Genomic DNA, 20682 nt, shown 5'->3' on the forward strand with positions numbered 1-20682 from the left:
GGTAGGAAAAACGCGTTCCAAGATTGCGGCTGTAATTTTGAATATTTTTTCGAGATATTTGGCACACGTATTTTTTTTAATTTATTCAAAAATATTCGTATTCGTAAGTATTCGTAATATAATAAAGAATGGCGGTACAGAGCCCAATTTGAAAAATATATTAATATGTGGAAATTACTCTATAATTAAATACAATATTAAAAAAACGATCCTGTACCGCCATTAAGAAGAACAAAAAAATACACTTTATTCAAATAAACTTTTTTATCCGATGCCTAGATTTTGTGTCATTTTGGAACTACTAATGAAATAAAAAATTTTAGTAGTTCCAAAATGACACAAAATCTAGGCATCGGATAAAAAAGTTTATTTGAAGAAAGTGTATTTTTTTGTTCTTCTTAATGACGGTACAGACTGGTTTTTTTAATATTGGATTTTATTACAGAGTAATTTCCACATATTAATATATTTTTCAAATTGGACTCTGTACCGCCATTCTTTATTATATTACGAATACGTGTGCCAAATATATCGAAAAAATATTCTAAATTACAGCCGCAATCTTGGAACGCGTTTTCGCTACCTGTTGATCGCTACTGTTTCCTCTTAAGACAGTATTTTTTGAGAGACCAGATAGTAGAAGATCAGTAGGCCGTCCCAGAAAAATATGGAAGGATGATGTTGAAGCCGATTTATCTAGGATTGGGGTATAGACGAGGACATTTAGCACAAAATAAATCGATTTTTAAATAAAGCACCTAGAGACTTGCAGTTTTTTGCATTATGTTCAGGATGACGTCAGGAAGAAAGTCTACTATTCAAAAATAAGTGCAAATGCATAATTGCACTTTAAAGTGCATAAAATGCACCCAAAAGTGCATCAACATGGTAAAATCAGTATAATAAGGTCAAAATTTTGTTATTTGGAGAGTTTTTTGGATCACTGAACACGAATACGCCATCAGAACCGACCTCCGGATCACTTGGTGCCCAAGGTCACGGCAAAGGACGTCATCTTCTGGGGTTTCGAGGGTTTTCGGCATTAAATTATTGCAAATGGATTTCTGGAGGGTTTTTAAGGTCACTAAACAGGAATATGCCATAATAACCGACCCCCTGTGCACCTGGAGCCCAAGGTCACTGCAAGGGACATCCTCTTCTGGAGTTTTGAAGGAATTCGGGATTAAATTGATAAAAATGGATTATTCGGGGGTTTTTGAGGTCATTATGCCATCAGACCAGACCACCTGATCACCTGATGCCCAAAGTTATTGCAAGGGACGTCATCTTCTGGAGTTTTGAGGGCTTTCGGTATTAAATTGATGCAAACGGATTACTTGCGGGTTTTTGGGGTCGCTAAACACGAATATGCCATCAGAATTGAATTTCGGAGTACCTGGTGCCCAGGATAGCTACTAAGGCACGTCCACGTCATCTTCTGGAGTTTCAAGGGTTTTCGGCATTAACTTGATGCAAATGAATTACTGGAGGGTTTTTGTGGTCGCTTAAACACGAATATGCCATCAGAATGTCTCCGGAGTACCTGGTGCCCAGGGTCGCTACAAGGGACGTCATCTTCTGAAGTTTTGAGAGATTTCGGCATTAAATTAATGACAATGGATTACTCGGTGGTTTTTGAGGTCGGTAAACACGAACATGCCATCAAAACATACCATTGTAGCACCTGGTACTCTCGGGTTTTTGGGGCTGCTAAACACACACCTGGGTACCTGGGCCTAGACAAGTTATCTTCTGGAATTTCGAGGGTTTTTGGCATTAAATAGATTCAAACGGATTACTCATGGCTTTTTGGGGTTGCTGAAGATGAATACGCCCTCAGCACAAATACCGGAGCACCTGTTGCCTAAGGTATATCATCTTATGGAGTTTAGAGAAATTTCGGTATTAAATTGATGTAAATAAATTGCTCATGTGTTTTTGGGTTTGCTGAATACGACTCTACTATGTTGATCTATTTAATTTTTTCAGTTATTTATAAAAATATAAACTCAATTTATACCTGACAATGTTTTTCCTTTATTTATTTCAAGATCGATTTACTATATTCTATTTTGATTGTGTTATTATGCGTTGACGTTATTAGTAATTACCGTAATCACTAGATTCTCCAGAATCCTTCATTTAAGTCATATTCGTGTTCAACAACCCCAAAAGTAATCCATTTTTCATCAATTTAGTACCTACCGATAACTCTCGAAACTGCAAAAGATAATGTGTTTTAGGCACCAGGTGCTTCGGCGTCTGTTTTGATGGAGATTTCGTGTTCAGAAACCTCAAAAACCCATGAGTAATTCGTTTGCATTAATTTAATGCCGAAAATCCCCGAAATTCCAAAAGATAGCCTGCCTAGCCACCATGTGCTCCGTGGGTTGGGTCTAATGGCCTATTGAGTAATGACCTGTTCAGTAACCCCAAAAACTCAAGAGTAATCCGTTTTCATTAATTTATTACCGAAAACTATCGAAACTTCAGAAGATAACTTGTCTTAGGCACTAGGTGCTCCGGTGTCTGTTCTGATGGCGTATGTATGTTCCACAGCCCCAAAAACCCATGAGTAATCCATTTGCATCAATTAAGTACCGACAACTCTCGAAACTCCAAAAGATGACGTTCCATAGACACCAAGTGCTCTTGTGTCAGTTCTGATGACGCAATCGCGTTCAACATCCCCAAAATCCCATAAGTAAGTAATCCGTTTGCATCAATTTAATGCCGAAAACTCTCGAAACTTCAGTAGATGACCTGCCTTAGGCACCAGGTACTCTGTGAGTCAGATCTGATGGCGTATTCGCTTTCAACCCCAAAAATCTAAAAGTAATCCGTTTGCATTAATTTGGTGCCGAAGACTCTCGAAACTCCAGAAGTTGACGCCCGTTGCAATAACTCTGTGAACCAAGTTCTCCAGGTGTCGGTTTTGATGGTATATTCGTATTTAGCAACCTCAAGAACCCTCCAGTAACCCATTTGCATCAATTTAATGCCGAAAACCCTCAAAACTACTCCCGAAGATGACGTCCCTTGCAGTGACCCTGGTCACCAGGTGCTTCTTGGGTTTGTTCTAATGGCATATTCGTATTTAGCGACCTCAAAACCCCCCGAGTAATACATTTACATCCATTTTACGCCGAAGACCCTCAAAACTTCAGAAGATGACGTGCATTAGTAGTGATCCTGGGCACCAGGCACTTCGGAGTTCAATTCTGATGGGACACTCGTATTTAGCTACCCCAAAATCCCGTAAGTAATCCGTTTGCACCAATTTAATACCGAAAGCCCTCGAAACTCTAAAAGATGACGTCTCTTGCAGTGACCTTGTGCACCAGGTGATCCCGACGTCTGTTCTTATGGCAAAGTCGTGTCTAATGACCTCAAAATCCCCCGTGTAGTCCAGTTGCATCAATTTAGTGCCGAAATCCCTCGAAATTCTAGAAGATGACGTACCTTAGTAGCGACCCTGGGCATCAGGTACTCCGGAGGTCAATTCTGATGGCATATTCATGTTTAGCGACCCCAAAAACCCGTGAGTAATCCGTTTGCATTAATTTAATGCCGAAAACCATCGAAATTCCAAAAGATGACCTCTCTTGCAGTGACCTTGGGCTTAGTATACTGATTTTGACTTTATTTTTATATCTATGCACTTTTGGATGCATTTTATGCACTTTAAAGTGCAATTATGCATTTCCACCCATTTTTGAATAGTAGACGTTTTTCCAGACGCCATCCTGAATATAATGCAAAAAACTGCAAGTCTCTAGGTGCTGTTTTTAAAATCGATTTATTCGAAGGTTTTTAGTGCTAAATGCCCTGGTCTAGTAGAACAATAGGAAATGGACACACATGATCGTAGAAAATGAAGGGCTACAGTGAATGCAGTGAAGAGTCACCCCGAGTTGTAAAACCAGTCAAGAAGAAGAAGATCATGAAGGCCATTTGCAACAGACACTTAATTTAATATCACATTAAGAACATGATTAGTAAACTTCATTTAATAAACTTTAAACATTGAAGTAAAAACTCCTATTGGAATTGGCGTTCATATTTAATAGCCACAGAACCAACCAGTAGTTGGATTTAAATTAAAGTTTACATTTTAAAAAGTATACAATTAGCCGACTATAAGCCTTTGAAAATAGATAGATTTTTGGGATCACAAAAAATTCCCTACTTGAAATAGCAGACAGATTACATGTAGGTACAGTGGACCGCTGATGCCAACCAATTAAGCAACAGCTACCTGAGGAGAGAAATGCCAAACGTTTTTCTCCTCAAATAGCTGTAGCTTCCTCTGTGGATGTGTTAGTTGTTGCTCTGAGTCCTCAGAGTCTTCTAACATTATTGCGACACACTGGTGACATTGCTCCTGTCAGGCCCGGCCCTAGGGATTTTGCCGCCCTGGGCAAGATCGGCGACCGCCGCCTCCAACCCCCTGGGTATACCCAAAAACTCAAAAATTTCACCATGGTTCTTAATTTGCTGAAATCTATCACTTAACGGTTGTGTCTATAATTTTTAAATCGAAGTCAACTTTATATCGTATCTCTGGATCTAGGTCCATACTTTCATCTTCAGCCTCATGGCCAAATTGTCTTTTCACTTTCCTCTTTCTGGCTATTACTGTGCCTCCTTTTCGGGTTCTCAATTTCTAACTTTGATGAGCTCTTTTGCCTCTGTCAAATAGCCCTGGAATTTTAAATCACTTCTGAGAGACTTAAAATGGATTTCCGATTTTTCTAATAAACTGATAGCTTGATACGCTCCCATATCAATACTCTGCATACGCGGCTACGTTGATGTGAAATAAAATGTCATGCCATATTCCCACACAGCAAAGAAAAGTAAAATCACGGATTTGATTTGCCAAACAGCTTGACTCATGAGCAACCATTTTATCGTTGTTTTTATTCACAGTGATTTCTACAAGAGCATCGTAAATTTCTTCAATTTGGTATCTAATGGGAGTAATTGCATCAATTATTCTACTTTCCCATCTAGTTTCGGACAAAGGTTTCAATGGTAGGCTAGAAATATGATTTTTCAGCATAGTCCAACGATGAAAGATGCTGAGAAAAAGTTGTAAATTTTTGTCACTAAGGAAAAGAAAGAAACTGCAAACTGTGAGGCATTAGCAGCATCGTTCACGACTAAGTTAAGTGAATGGGTAGAACATGGGACAAAAAATGATCTACGATTCATTTTCAAAATTCTGTTTTGAACTCCCAAGTTCTTCTCTTCAATGTTTGCTCCATTATCATACATGTGTCCTCTCATACCTTCCAAAGGTATTCCCAGTTCATTCTGGGAGTCTGTAACTCTCAAGCCAGTGGTTTTTTACTACAGGCACAAATCCAAGAAAATGTTTTTCAATTTTAACACTATGTTAAAACAAGAACCTAACTCGACAAAATGTACATCAATAGTTATCTGTTCCACCCCAGCAATATCAGATATACAATTTAAAATTATGTTATAATACTTTGCTGATTTCAAAAAGTTTAAAATTTTATTTTTGATTTGGTCATGGAGGAACTGAATAATTTCGTTTTGAATACGTTTTCCCAAGTAGTGATGCTGCTTGTTACTCTCATTAGTTATTCTCCTAATGTGCTCTTGTAAAACAGAATCAAAATTTTTAAAGAGCTCAAAAAGCTTAAAAAATTACCATTGTTTTGATGAAAATGTTTATCAGAATTGCCCCTCAATGCTACTGTTGTGCTAAGAACTGTATTGTTGATATAAGTCGTTGTATTGCATTTTTTCGATGACCAGTTTCTGAATTTACAACTTTTTGTGTTTCTTCATCTATGATTTTCCCTGATTCTAGTCTAATTGCTAGTTCTACCCACTGTCGCTATGACTGTAGATGAGCTGGAGACTTAGCGTGGCTGCACAAAGTTTCAGCCATATGTTTCTAATTATTATATCCATTTTCAGTAAAGTTAATTTTAAGTGAATTTCAGTGAATATAGTTTAGTTCTAATCCTACTATTCTTACGAGATGAAGAAGAAGGCGGTGTTGTCGATTTTCCGTCGAATGAACTTTCATTGTTATTGTTATTGTTTCACTTACTTAATTCTCGTTTTTACAGTTGCATTTTTGCCGCTCTTGTTCATAATATTGATTTTTTATAATATTAAAAACATAAGTTATTATTTCTTCAATTTCAAAAATTGGCTGTCCTAAAATTTGCCGCCCCTGAATGTGCCGCCCTGGGCGATCGCCCAGTTCGCCCACCCCTGGGGCCGGGCCTGGCTCCTGTGATCCTTTTCGAAGTTATCGTGTTCGTTTTCTTACTTGGCTGCACTGTACTGATGACGACCAAATAATTAGAAATACGTGTTTACGTGCTTTCTATCATTTTCTATGCATCCGTATACCTGTCTACTCTTATTTTTTGTGTTGCGAGATGTGCCATTACATTTTACTTTTATATATCATATCAATATATTAATATAGCCTCACTAAACCTCTATACAAAATATGAAAATTGTAAAAAAAATATCTTCTTCTTCTTTCTTCTTCTTTCTCATAATCCTTAGTGCCCTTCAGGGCGTCGGATGTCGGGTTCCGCCTTTTATCCTCTTCTTCCAATTGCTTCTATTGGTGGCCAGGTTCTTCATATCCCTCATACTGATGTGTCTCCTTTCACCTATATCTTGGATCTGGTCCATCCATGTCTTCCTCGGCCTTCCCTTTTTTCTTTTGTTTCCCATTTTGGCTTCATGTACCTTCTTTGTAAGTCTATTTTGCTCCATTCGTTGTATGTGTCCAAACCAGCTTAATTGTTTGTTTTCGATCTTCCTAATTATCGGTTCTTGTTCCAACTCTCTTCTTATATCTTCATTTCTGAATCTGTCAAACTTCGTAACTCCGGCTATTTTCCCATGTATTTCATCTCCGTCGCGTTTATCATTGATTCATGTTTCTTTTGGACAATCCATGTTTCCGCCCCATATGTCATTATCGGATTAAAAAAGGAGCAAAAATCGGAGCAAAAAAAATATTAAAACAATAATTTTATTTTCCTATACAAATACATAGTTCGTACCTGTCAAATGATTCAGAGGAAGTTAGCTTACATAGACTACGGAATTTTCAAATATCCGTACTATTAGGCGACAGGCACACCCCTAATTTGAGGCTTAGAAATAGAAAAGTGACCATGATAGATGAATGGCAAATTTTGGTCACTCTTCATGTTCTCGAGGTTGCTGCATCCAAATATGAAGTTTATTTTCATCTAGAATTGGAGAAACATGTTCAAAAATCCAATTTTATGCAAAAATGCGAAAAATCAATTTTGATGATTTTTCATATTGACCTCGCTGTATCTTTGGTCGCGGTAAATATTTTCTTTTGAAAATTTTACTGTGTCATCTTTGAAGTATTTAGATAACAAAGTGCTTTGTCAAAAAAATGTTGAAACAAATTATAAGAGGAGTTGTTAATTTTTAAACATTTTGTCGTCAGATTTCGTTAGTTTCATGTTTACTTAAAGAAGTTGAGTGACAAAATTTTTAGTTTATAACTTTAACCAACACAGCTACATATATGCTATAAAATATAATGCATGAAGAAGTTTTGTGGAAAATTTTAAGTGTAAATATCAAATAGGAAAAAAGTTATGTGATTTTATAGACGCTTATTTCTCGAGATACTGACCACGGTGTGGTGAACAGCTAATTTTGGTCTTAATTTATGTTTTTGATGGTGCTGAAAACGAAAATGAGGTTTATTTTGAATTTTAACTAGGGGAACATTGTCAAAATCGCAAATTTACCTTAAATATAAAAAAATTAAATCACGTTTGTCTTAAAATTAAAAGTTGCGCCATTTTTTTTTTCTATAAAACATTTTATTCTTTTTACCATATATTTTAACACAAACTTGATTAAAAAGCTAAATTTCAAATTTTGTCACTCAACTTTTGCGATTAAACTTTGTAATTCATTAATCTGCACCTTTTACTTTAAACAATTCATAACTTTTATTACAATAAGACAGAAAGATTGAAACAGGTACCATTGTCTTCAGAAAGGTAAGAAATATATAGTACACAAATTTCAGAAAAAAATATTTAAATGGAACAGAGTTGTAGCAAGTTAAACGCAGAAAAGTGTGATTTTATTGTTTTTTATTTTTAGGGCAGTATTACGATTTTGCCAATGTTCCCCCACGTAAAATTCAAAATAAACCTCATTTTCTTATTCAGCACCATCAAAAACTTACAGTATGACATGACCAAAATTAGCCATTCACCACACCGTGGTCATCACACCACACAGTATCTCGAGAAATAAGCTTTTTTGGGGTGCCGTTCGTCTATAAGATCACATAACTTTTTTCATGTTACATATTTTGACTTAATATTTTCCAGAAAACTTCTTCATGAATTATATTTTATTGCTGTGCTAGCTAAAATTATAAACTAAAAAGTTTGTCACTCAACTTTTTTAAGTAAACATGAAACTAACGAAATCTGACAACAAAATGTATAAAAATTAACAACTGCTCTTTTAATTTGTTTAAACATTTTGGACAAAGCCCGTTTCAAAAGGAAATATTTACAGCGACCAAAGATACAGCGAGGTAAAGTTGAAAAATCATCAAAATTTATTTTTCGCATTTTTGCCTAAAATTTGATTTCTGAACATGTTCCACCAACTCTAGATAAAAATAAATTTCATATTCAGATTTAGCGACCTGGAAACATGAATCATCAAAATTGGTCAATCACCTTAAAGTTGATTTTCGTGGTCGGCATAACGTAATTTTAGGGGTTTGGTCTGTCATTTACTCTTTTTTAATTTTAATTTATTATCATGACATAGTTTTTTATGTCGCTTGATATATATTTATAAGAAAATTTATGAACTCACCGTTAATATTTGACAGCAAATAAATATCTGATTTATTTCCTTTGCGACTCTCTCATAGAGTCACAAAAACAGACATAAAGAGAACAATAGTTCGACACTGAAGCATTTGCCGAAAGAGCTTGTATTTTTTTACAATTGAATCAACAACAAAGAATTGTGTAAGTTACTTTGATAAAAGCTGTGAACATTGGGTCTGTGAAATTTACTTATTATTCCTATCTTATTACCCTTGATTTGCAGTTATAATTTGCGTTTACTTCTCTTTTTCCTTTTTCCTTCTTGTGTGTAGGCTTTAAAGCCTGTTTCTTCATCAATATTAGCCTCCTAAATTGTTTAAATTATCGCACCATCTTTTTCTTGGTCTGCCAATACTTATTCGTTCATTTGGTCACTTATCTCGTGCTATTTGTACTATCATATCCTCTACTGCCTCTACTAATGTGTTCGTTCCACTCCTGTTTCCATTTTGTCACTCATCTATTTATGTCTGCTACATTGCACGATCTTCTTCTGTTTTCGCTTCTCTCCCTATCCAACAGACATTTCCCTGATATTCGTTGAAGTATTTTCATCTCTGTTGTTTCTAGTCGTCTCATTTTAAATGTATCAGGTATTGTCTACGCCGTGTATGTCAAAATAGGTCTAATTGCTGCTTTATAAATTCTTGCTGACTGTCAAACTAACGTCAGAACGTGTATGTATCGATCTGTAAATTGGTGCCGAAATTTGTAATTATTACTGTAAATACTAGTTATAAAAATTAGTTTTCCCTCAAATAGTGACTAATAACAATTGTGTTACGTGTTAATCATCAAGAACAAGCTGTAACTTCCGTCAGTAAGAGATGTGTTACTTAATAATCTTCCAACTTAAACACATACAGTGTCAAACTGTCAATAGTTTTTCACTGTTGCTATCCCGTCCCAACGGACGCCAACGGTTAGGCAACCAATATTGCAGTGATGTATCCAAGGTTATCACTTATTTCCAGACATCCAAAGCGTTAATATAAACAAATTCAAGTTACTTTTGACTACATGAGTAACAATTTAAATCAATGTTCCCCCACTGTTAGTAACACCATGTCTGGATCCAATTCTTCCAGTAATCTTACTAGTTCATATGCAACTGCTACTATGACTAAAGAGTTCAATAAAGAGTAAATTCAAGTTACTTTTGACTACATGAGTAACAATTTAAATAAATGTTCCCCCATTGTTAGCAACACCATGTCTGGATTCAATTCTTCCAGTAATCTTACTAGTTCATATGCAACTGCTACTATGACTAAACAACGTCCGAAGTATCCCAAGAAGACCGAAGCAATTTTATAATTAGTTGTACGTCTCTATAATATCCAATGATTGTATATCCAATTTTTTTTTCTTCATAATTTTTACCTAATGTTATTTAAGATTTAGAAATTAACTGTTATAATATTTAGTTTTAAGTCCTTATTGTAATTAATTATTGTATAACCAATATTGTTTGTGTCAATGGCCATTGCTGCTGAGACACATAAATTTAAATAAAAAAAAAATTCTTGCTTTTGTGTCTTGTCTTAGGTGTTTGTTCTTCCAGATTTTGTCATTAAGAGATCCCGCCGCTTTACTTGCTTTGAAGCTTTGTTGTCGTACTTCCTCTTCAACATCTCCGTAACTGGTTATATGTATTCCCAGATATCTTTACTTTATTTACTTTACTTTATTTACCTAATTTCTTGTTTAGTGATAAACAATGGCAAGTGCCTTAACTTTGGTTAGGTAACTACAATAAATTGTAGACATTGTCAATTGCCATGATGACTACAATCTATGGAGCAAACTACAAACTACAAAAATATGGAGATACAATCGTTTCTATTTCCAAACTTAAACTTTTATAAAATAGAGAATTAGATTAACAAGGAAGTTTTACGAATACCAGGGATGGATAGAAAACGCTAGAGAAATATACATTTACGAAAATTTTACTATCATAAGCTGTACCTATTTATTGGATGAAAAATTGAGCGAGTTGTCTCAACATAAACGACAAAATGGCAAACAAAATTCAAGTAGTCTAGTCGCAACACAAGGGGTCCCGTGGAGAATTCTATCTCGCCGTGATTTGATGGTGGTTTTATAGGTTTTTTGGGTCACTGAATTCAATGGAAGTATTATGGAAGATCAAATATGGCCCGTTTAATTGCTATTAACATATGGTAAAATTAGGTATTTTTCAGGTATTATCAGAAGCCCTGTAAAGTAAATGATAGTGTTAAGGTCTTTTCTGGTGTATTTTTGATCGCTTAATCGAATGCGACTAGTCGCGATTACTCAAAATATTTTCTTATTTTGTTAATAACAAAATAATTGTTTATTCGCCGAAAAGCTTGAAATAATGCTCTATCTACAGCAAATTTGTAGTCTTTTTCATAGTATTTTTATACGCTAAGGCTAAATCGATTACTACTAGTTGTGATAGCTTAAACCACGTTTCGACTTTGTTATTAATAAATTATTGCAAAAATAACTGTTTATAGTACGTTTACTCACGGTTTTTGCTCTATATTTTAAAAAACTACTTGGATTGACATGAAATTTGGCATAGATACACATAGCTAACATGTAAAATAAAAATAGTGGTATTGTGTTAATGTGTGCTTTTACCCTGGGGGTGAGTTTCACCCCTTTTCGGGGGTGAAAAAAGATACCTTTAAAATAAGTCTGGAAATGGATAAACTGATTGATTCTAAGCAACTTTTGTTTCATAGAGTTTTTTCACTAAGTCAACACTTTTCGAGTTATTTGCATGTGAATATGTTCATTTTTCAAAAAAACAACTAAGTTTTTAGACGGTTTCTCGCAAATAACTCAAAAAGTAAGTATTTTTTCAAAAATTTTCTAAACAAAAATATAGACTATAAAAAAGTGAAAAAAACAATGGTGTATGTGTGAGGTCTGCAGACCCAGTAGAAGCGGAGTTGTAGCTAATGAACAACAGGTTCATATTGGTTAAATTCCAAATCGAATATTTCAGTATAAAATAACCAAAAAATGAAGCTCTTTTTAAAGAAAACTCATTAAAACTTTTTTAAAGTTTTTAAAAAACTGTATTTTTGTTTTTTAAAGAAGTATCTAGTATCAAAAATAAGCAGATTACGCTCAAAATTAAGTTTGTCAGTTTTTTTGGTAAAAAGCAAAATCGAGAAAATCACCCCTTAATTAGCATCTTAAATGAAATTTATCGTTACAGCTTCACAAGTTGATTTACTTACGATGAATTTTTGTTAAAAAATACTTATTTTTTGAGTTATTTGCCAAAAACCGTCTAAAAACCTGTTTTTTTTTTGTTGAAAAATGAACATATTCCCTCGCAAATAACTCGAAAAGTATTGACTTAGTGAAAAAACTCTGTAGAGCAAAAGTTGCTTAGAACTAATCAGTTTATTTACTTCCGGACCTATTTTAAAGGTATCTTTTTTCACAAGTGGTGGAAAAGTGGTGAAACACACCCCCAGAGTAAAAGAACACATCGGCACAATATCGCTATTTTTGTTTGACATGTTAGCTACGTGTATGAATTTCATGTCAATCCAAGTAGTTTTTTAAAATTTAGAGCAAAAACCGTGAGTAAACGTACTATAAACAGTTATTTTTGCAATAATTTATTAATAACAAATTCGAAACGTGGTTTAAGCTATTACGAGTGGCAATCGATTTAGCGTATAAAAATACTATGAAAAAGACTACAAACTTGCTGTAGATAGTGCATTATTTCAAGCTTTTCGGCGAATAAACAATTATTTTGTTATTAACAAAATAAGAATATATTTTCAGTAATCGCGACTAGTCGCATTCGATTCAGCGACCAAAAATACACCAGAGAAAAACAACTTATCTAACACTATCAATTTCTTTACAGGGCTTCTGATAATACCCGATAAATACCTAATTTTACCATAATTTGTTAATATAGTCGATTCGATAATCTAAGACACAACTGCACTCAAAAAAATTTAGTTCGTAATATTGATTAACAGTGATTATTGAATAGTATTTCGTTGTAACAACAATTTAATTTGTTGTTTCAACGAACTTTTGGACATTGACGAATGTATTTGGTTATTGTCACAATAATTGAATAATAATTGTGAAAATAACTAGAGTACATTAATCAATAACACTCAAGCTTTATTCAGCCAATAACTTAGTTTCGTATATTTAATAAATAATGTTAATTGTGGCAGCAACTCACTTTCTTGATTTCGTACATGACAAGCAATTACCTTGGTTTATCGTTACAACGTACAGATTTCATTAAAACAATGTACAAATGTTGTTAATATAGAGTAATATATGATTATTGTAAAGATGTAAACCGATTGTTGAGACAACAAATGCATTAATTAATCTACTACTGCGTTGAATACCCACAATCACTGCGATCATTGTGACAATAATCGTAGTTGTTGAGACAATAAATGTTTTGCTTGACCATTTGAAATGTAACGGCTTTTTCTTATCGTGATACCCCTAGCTTCTCTGTGTTTAAAAAAGAATTCTTTGTTAAACAATGCTGTTACCTCTACCGAAATGCCGGATATTTAGTTTCCAAGTGTAGTCCGTAGTAGAAGGAAGTTTTCGTGTGTCTCTTGTCGTGAAATATTTTGAATATTTAAACGCAGAATAAAATATTACAGTATTATCGAGGGTCTGAAGTCCCTGAGAACTTCTATAATGATTATTTTAATAAGTCACAGGGGTAAAAAAGAGAAAATTTAGTATGATTTTTAATTTCAAATATACCATTCAAAAGAAACTTTTTGTTTATTCTAAGGGACTTTCTGCCCTCGGTAATAATGTTCTTTTATTCTGCGTTCAAATTTTTCAAAAATACTTATTAGTTTTCTCAGGATTCCAAAAAAATTAATGCGTTTAAAAAGAATTCGATCGAAATTTTGCACCTGCGCTCTCAAAAAGGATTAAAGTGTTATACATTTTTGGAATCACTATTTCAAACGCTTTTAAATGAGCTGTTACATGACGTACTTTCCCATTAAAAAAAATCAAAGTTACGCCTGTTACCTGAAGAGGGATCGTGTAAAGTTCGAAACATTGATGTTATAATATATTTTGATTATTTTAAAAATCGACCTGTCCAAGCGATTTGCTTACGTGCTAAAAATAAATACGTTAATAAAAAATACATAGGTGCTATTACGTGCTAAAAATAAATAAGTTAATAAGGGGGTGGGGGGAGTATAACACTTATTCCAGTGCACTGTATAAGTGAAATCATATAAGAAATCACACAGTGTAAAGTCCATTAGGTTAAGGACAAAAAAGGGGGATTTAAAAAATTATTATTAATCAATTAATATCATACATCGGGCTAATGCATTCAGTAATTATTGATATAAAATACGTTCATAGTAGGAATGAACGAAACTGATTGTAAGAATGAATAGAATTGCTTGTAAGAAAAACCGTATTTATTATGGGAATGAACGGAATTAATTGTAACAATAAACGGAAATAATTGTAGAAATAAACGAAATACGTTAGGAGAAATAACACTGTTATTGACACAACGAATAGTCTTCGTCGGTCAATTAACGACGTTGTTGTTTCAATAAATAGTGTTGGTTGGCTCAGTGAACAGAGTTCGTAATATCAATAAACTGATATTATGGTATACATAATGAATGTTCATCCATTCAATAAACGTAATACATTGGCTCAACTAACGAAAATAATGAATTGATGAACATCGCTTTGTTGTTACAATAAAACCAAGAATTGGACAAATTTTAAGTATTGCGTTTGTTGTCTGAATTAACATTTTTATTGATATTACGTACCTTTTTCGTTGAGTGTGTCTACACTACAATCACAATAAAGATGCACTAGAAATAAACAAGCACGAGGAGCACTCCCAAATCCTAATTTGGGAGTACTCCTCGAACATTCAACGTGTCTTGGTTTGTTTATTTCTATATTATGTAGTGCATTTTTATTGTGATTGTAGTGTAGACAGTTATGTTTCAGATTAGCGAATCGACTATAACAATTAAACGGGTAATATTTGGGCTTCCAGACCACTTCCATTGGATTCAGCGACCCAAAAACCACCACCACCATATAATACCACCATCAAATCACGGCGAGCTAGATTTTCCCACGGGACCCCTCGACTAGACTAAAGTAAAAAAACATTCTTTTGTCCCAAAACATCTACGAGAGTATCGTAAACGCATCTTAAAATCAAGATCCGTGACAATTTTATATTAAGGGAAAAATCATGCACCGGAATGAGACATGAACGAGATATAGCACGCAAAGCAGATAATATGCAACCGATTTAGTAGTATTATATAGGTACAGTAAAAAAAATAACGGGGTTTTAAAACAAATTTTATACTTACTTTACGAAATTAACACATGAACCAAACAATTGTCGAAGTTTGTTTCTTATTTTAAAGTAAAAATAATTTTAATAAATATGGTAATGATTACTTTGGCCTTGCCATGTCATAACTTATTTTTGTAGATAATATTTATACAATGTTTTTTAATACATTCGCATATTTTTTCTAGTTTATAATAATTTTACCTAATATGACCTAATTTCTAACGCAACACAAACAAATAAGACTGAAGAAATAGAAGAAATTAGAAGAGTTAACACAACAAATTATAGGAGAATATCAATGCGGTTTTCGGAAAAGCTCACAGATCATATTTTTACACTCAGCTAAACCAAGAGAATGTGCTGAGTACAATATTCATATCTACTCTTTCTTTATTTCTAACTCAAATGCTAAATAATGCAAGTCCTCAGTCCTCAAATAAGCTAGCTAGCTCAAATGTGCGTGACAGACTCATATGTACAGGTAAAAATATAAAATAGAACATCACCAAGTATAATATCAGGACATAAAAGGAGTCACTTTATCACCGTTGCTATTCAATTGGGCCTTAGAATAATGCAAAATGCAATAAGTAAAATATCATCTGAGCTGACAGTTTTATTTGCGAATCGAGGATCAAAACTATATTTTGACCTTTACTGATGATCTAGATGCAGTCGCTTATTCTACAAAAAGTGAGATAGGTGTTTTCCCAACTCGAGAAGGAAATATTTAGTCTGGGTCTTAGGGTCTGGGAATAAATGAAGAGAAAACAAAGTACACGCTAGTTAGCAAAAATCCAAGATCAAGAGTTACGCAGAATATATTAATGACCACAACTTCGAAGTAGTAAAAGAGTTTAAATATCTGGGAGCGGTAATCACAGATGGCAACCACATAGAAAAAGATATCTCAGTAAGGATAGTGGGGGGAATATAGCATTGTACTCCGTGTCATAAATTATTAGATCTAAGCTGCTATAAAGTCAATATAGATCAAGACTGTACTGTACATGTCAATTATTCGCCCAATTGTTACTTATGGAAGTGAAACATGGACTCTACATCAGAGGAAAATAAATAAACTTCTGGTATTTGAAAGGAATGATCTCAGAATGACATTTGGCCCTCAAAGAGATGAATTGACAGGAGAGAGGAGAAGGCGCCGCAATGCTGAATTGGTATACAGTCGAACCCGCTTATTGGAATAGCCTTCGTGCCAATCAAAAGTATTCCTATAATCGGGATATTCTAATAACCGATCATTGGTTGCTATTAGAAACGTTTCGGGACCTCAAATTTCTATTCCTTAAACCGGGATATTCCTTTAAGAGGTATTCTAATAAGCGGGTTTGACTGTAGTAGTGAATGATTCATCAGATTAATAAATGCTAACCGGATAAGATGAGCAGGTCATCTGGGAAGATCAGTGGAAGACAGAGTGTTTAAGGCAGTGCTTTTTGAGAGACCAGACGGTATAATATCAGTAGACCTTCTCAGAAAAAGATGTAAGGATGGTGTTAAAGCCGATTTATCTATGATTGGGGTACAAAAATGGGAAATGGAAGCGCAAGATCGTAGAAGAAGAAGGGCCGTAGTGGATGCGGTGAAGATTCACCGCTAGTTGTAAAGTCAGTCAAGAAGAAGAATATGATTCAGTAAATCGACAAAAATTACTGCATTTATTAAAAGATTCTAAAATACGATAACACCTTAGTCAATAACAAAAAAAGCAATCAAAGTACAAACTTACAGTACCTCAAATAAGATTAGGTAATCTTCGAGATCAGCGAGGATTCAGTCAATTCCCTAGAATTAGAACAAGTTCAGAATTTCACTTACCTGTAAACTAATACACGTGAGAGCAGAAAAAAGTACTGTGCACTGGATGCAAGAATCCAAAAAGGAAATGGTGTAAGAGTTTGACACCAAATCCTTGCATCAAAAAATGTGTCGAGATTTCTCAAAATACGTATTAATTCAGTCAAATTTTGTTTTGACTAGGACAGTTTTGGGGTAGTTCTGATTTCTTTAATCATAATGTATTTTGGGCTGCTGAATCCGAATATGAGGTTTGCGGACAACATTTCGTGACGGAACATTGAGTAAATCACGAAAAAATCTAGAAATCTCTGTTTTTCTCGTTTTTTGCTTAAATTTCGAAAACTATTACCTTTTAGTAAATGGTCTGTCAACAGAAATTAAAGTACTTATAATTCTTTACAAATATCACTATTTACTTTTTTTCTCAGACGAACCTTTCGGTCTACAGTGCAAGTTGAAAATTGCCAATTTTTAACGGTCTCTGCAAAACCCACTTTTTACATTTCAAAACTATATTTTTTATTAGAATCCTCTCATTTGTCCAATATCAAACATTCATTATTCATATCCGATATTGAACACTATATTTTTGTCACCCCGTACATCAAACGAACCAATTTGTTTTCATATTTAAACATGTGCGGAATATTTCATTTGTTTAATTGTTGCAATTTATAAACAATATTTTGGCAATGGACATTAAATTAGCTGACTAAGTACAAACCTTTGTTCTCTTGTGTGACCCAATTCATGTTGCCAACAAGAGATAATACATTTTAGAATCATTCTCAAGAATCACTTCAACCAGGCCAGAGGTGCCTTTAACTTTACTCACTAGAATCAAGATGTAGTATCAAATAGAGTCTTCAACTAAATCTCGTACAAGCCACAATCAGTACTCAACGTTCTTCCGGGGTAACTACCCTAGTGTCGGTGTTCTAAATAAATTATATAATTGCTATTGGTGTTTCCATTATCTGAAGAGCCTACTCCACTGAGCCTCGAGTATTTGACACATTTGATAAATTTACATCCTCCATCCTGTGGAGGATGCTGATATCCTAATTACCACATCAGCTCTTGAGATGGCACCGTCAAATGAACCTGTGACAGTGGTGGGGGAAGATATCGACCTTCTGGTCATTTTGATAGGCTTGTGTAGTCCTAACACAAAAATGTATTTTTTCTGAAACCAGGAAAAGGACAGGTTTCGCAAAGCTTCTACAACTCTCATCTGGCTGCTGAAGAAATCCTAACTGACTTCTGCATTGTTTAATCAGGGGAAACTGAAATTTCTTAAAGTCCTGCAGAAAAACAGACTTGCAACCAACCATTGAGGCTTTTAAAGACCCTAATGCACATCAGGATGAGGTTGCCAAAGCAGGAAACATGTTTCTCTTGGCTCTATATAGAAGAAAAAAGAGACCAGTCTGAACGATTTGAGATACAGACAATACGTATCATCATCATACAAAAATAAGACCAACATTTCCTCATTACCCCTACCGAATCTGCTGCACGAGAACTTTCACTTAGAGTTTACCTTCAGGTGCAGCAATGGTTATCTTTATATCAAGTGGGTGGGGTTGGAAAAAAACTACTAGTGGTCTCGTGCCAGTGCCAATCACTTCGGACCCTTTACCATAGTCCCTACTACGGTTTTCTTGAAAATGTAAAAAGGCAGCCATCGCAATTCTGGATGCAGGAAGGCGGGCCTGCATTGTTCTCAAATTTGCACATGATGCAACGGACTCTGTGACAACGCTGAGCCCCCGGAAGATAGCTCTGATATAGACGTAGAAGAGACTGAAGAAAGAGACAGAGGTATGTAGAATCTCACAAGTTATTTCGTAATAATTAATATCTCCTTGATTTATTATGATCCCACGTCAGTATCTCATTACCTCTTTTATTTTCCAGGAGAACGACCCCTGATGTTGACGATGGAGCAATCAGACCCTGAGCCGGAATATGATGCCATCGAAGAACCTCAGCATAATGCGGAAGGTATGATTAATCCCACAATCTATTTTGCAATCGTCATCTCTCCTTTAGAACTGATACCATCTATTTTATTTTCCAGAACAAGCAGAATATACAGGGTGTAACAAAAATACAGGTCATAAATTTAATCGCATATTCTGGGACCAAAAATAGTTCGATTGAACCTAACTTACCTTAGTACAAATGTGCACGGAAAAAAGTTACAGCCCTTTGAAGTTACAAAATGAAAATCGAATTTTTCCAATATATAGAAAACTATTAGAGATTTTTTATTGAAAATGGACATGTGGTATTCTTATGGCAGTAGTATTTTAAGAAAAAATTATAATGAAATTTGAACACCCCATAAAAATTTTATGGGGGTTTGGTTCCTTTAAACCCCCCAAACTTTTGTGTACGTTCCAATTAAAATATTATTGTAGCGCCATTAGTTAAACACAAGTTTTTAAAAACTTTTTTGTCTCTTAGTACTTTTTCCAAAAGTCAGTTTTTATCAAGATAGTTCAATATTTGTCAAATCCACCACATATTTGTATATGGTAAAGTACGATTATGGAGACTTGGTAATAATATGAAATTTTATTTATTTTAAATTTTTAAGTATATTTTGAACCATATTAAAAAAGAAGCCACATCTCGATAAAAGATGCTTTATCAAAAAAATACAAAGAGGCAAAAAAGTTTTAAAAACACTGTGTTTAACTAATGGTACTGCAGCAATAGTTGAATTGGAACGTACACAAACATTTGGGGGGTTTAATGGAACAAAACCCTCATAAAATTTTTATGTAAACATATTAAAAAAGAAGCCGCAACTCGATAAAAACTGCCTTATCGAAAAAATACTAAGAGGCAAAAAAGTTTTAAAAATATTAAATTTAACTAATGGCACCACAATAATAATATATTTGAAACGTACACAAAAGTTTGGGGGGGGGGGTTTAAGGGAACAAAACCCCCATAAAATTTTTATTGGGTGCACAAATTTCACTATAATTTTTCTTTAAGTAATTTTTCTCTAATAGTTTTCGATATATTCAAAAAAATCGATTTTCATTTTGTAACTTGAAAGAGCTGTAACTTCTTTTGTGTGCATATTTGTACTAAGGTAAGTTAGGTTTATTCAAACTATTTTTGGTACCAGAATATGTGGTTTAATTTATGACCTGTATTTTTGTTACACCCTGTATATTGGGACCTATCGCCACCGGAGAACCACAGCCAGAACCTTCTAAAAGACAGCTGCTTATATAATTTTATATTATACAACAATTTGTATTTTAATTTATAATATTATAGTTATTTATGATTTAAGGCTATGGGTACATAATTCGCAAATATTTTACGGCTATCCCTAATTTTCTCTCTTTACACGGCAAATTACGTGTAGTAAAATTCTCACTGGTATGGAAACTGCAGATATAAACATTAGGTTGACAGTGACATTGTCATTAGAAAGGTAGAGATGGCTATTTCGGTTTTTGTTCAGTTTTTGAATGTTCTTGGATAACCTTTACTTGCATAAATGAGAGGATTATTTTTTCACTAATTATGTATTCA

The 20682-nt window shown here is 34.2% G+C and overlaps 1 protein-coding gene across 2 annotated transcripts in view; it reads right to left on the reverse strand.

The window, feature by feature from the left end:
• The window catches only part of LOC126882034 (trehalase-like), a 79918-nt gene that overhangs the window by 37829 nt on the left and 21407 nt on the right, over positions 1-20682 (reverse strand). Inside the window, exon 1 of one of the 2 annotated variants that reach the window (XM_050646811.1) lies at positions 15311-15402. The exons of the other annotated variant lie outside the window; for it this stretch is intronic. The gene's annotated coding sequence lies outside the window, so the exon portion shown is untranslated. Of the gene's footprint in view, positions 1-15310; positions 15403-20682 lie in introns of those variants that run through there. 2 annotated transcript variants of the gene reach the window in all.

Source organism: Diabrotica virgifera, chromosome 3, assembly GCF_917563875.1.
Source record: "Diabrotica virgifera virgifera chromosome 3, PGI_DIABVI_V3a".
Taxonomy (NCBI): domain Eukaryota; kingdom Metazoa; phylum Arthropoda; class Insecta; order Coleoptera; family Chrysomelidae; genus Diabrotica; species Diabrotica virgifera.